Source organism: Phytophthora infestans, genomic scaffold (genome assembly GCF_000142945.1).
Source record: "Phytophthora infestans T30-4 supercont1.443 genomic scaffold, whole genome shotgun sequence".
In the NCBI taxonomy this organism is placed as follows: domain Eukaryota; phylum Oomycota; class Peronosporomycetes; order Peronosporales; family Peronosporaceae; genus Phytophthora; species Phytophthora infestans.
This window is the reverse complement of record NW_003303318.1, coordinates 9997-11142: the sequence shown is the minus strand read 5'-3', so window position 1 is coordinate 11142 and position 1146 is coordinate 9997.

Genomic DNA, 1146 nt, shown 5'->3' with positions numbered 1-1146 from the left:
TTAAGTTTCGTGTGCGGAGCTCCGAAGCGCTGCGATCTTACAACACGTACGCTTGTTTTACTGGTGTGATCTGTCTAAATATATTCATGAAAAGGAATGCTCTTATTTTGTTTTAATATAGCGCGCATCAAGCACAAATCCCTACTTCGTTTGAGTATTCGGAAAGAATCTACCGGTGCACTCACGGTGTATCCCAAAAATCAAGGTCCAAGGGGCATCGCAATCGAAAGCAGCGGTACTGCAAATGCACAGAACGGTTAACGGCCACCGTGAGTCGCGTTTCGGGCAATCACTACGAAATCGTGCTACGAAACCAGGTTCGAGACTTATTATTAATGTGTGCGTGATAAAGAATCCGGCTGACATCTATAAACTTGTTGCTGTTTCAGAACCATACCCACTCGCACGACAACAGCAGAACACAAGCTTCAAGCTACTTGACAACGGCGACGCTGCCGCTGGACGAACAAGATCTGGAGGATGTGAAAACATTGGCAGATGCGCGTGTTTCTTCTACCCACATCACCAATTTCTTGAACGACCGCATTGGTTAGTTGTTCATTTTTTATTATGGGTGGTAATATTCAATCTAACCGACTGGTATGCAATGTCTTCCGCTGTAAAGATTGTAAAGTGACACCACAGCAAACCAGAAATCTTCTCCGAAGTATCATGGGGCCAGATTCCGCTCAGGATCGTATGAAAGACTTGCTGCATGCTCTTCGACAGATTGAAGGTAGCGATGTGGTCGTTATCCAGGACCAGATGGACATCACCTGTGAAGCCATCATGCAAACGAAAGTGCAAACGATGATGTTTGAGCGGTGGGGTGAAACCTTGACGATGGACTTCACGCACGGAACGAACAATCTTGGCTACCATTTAGGTACGTTCAGAAAAGCAACCTTATGTTAATAGCAACCTTAAGCACAACCTTAATTTTTTACAACAACCTTGAGGTTGCTACTGTTGTGTAGGGAGCTTGGTTGTCACTACGTGTTCGGGTAGAGGGTTCCCAGTGGTTGACTTTATTTGCCTCAGTGAGAACGCTGTCACGATTAAAACGATCTTGGAATATTTCAAGGACAAAAATCCAAAGTGGAAAGACGTCACGAGTGTGGTTATCGACAAAGATTTTGTAGAGTG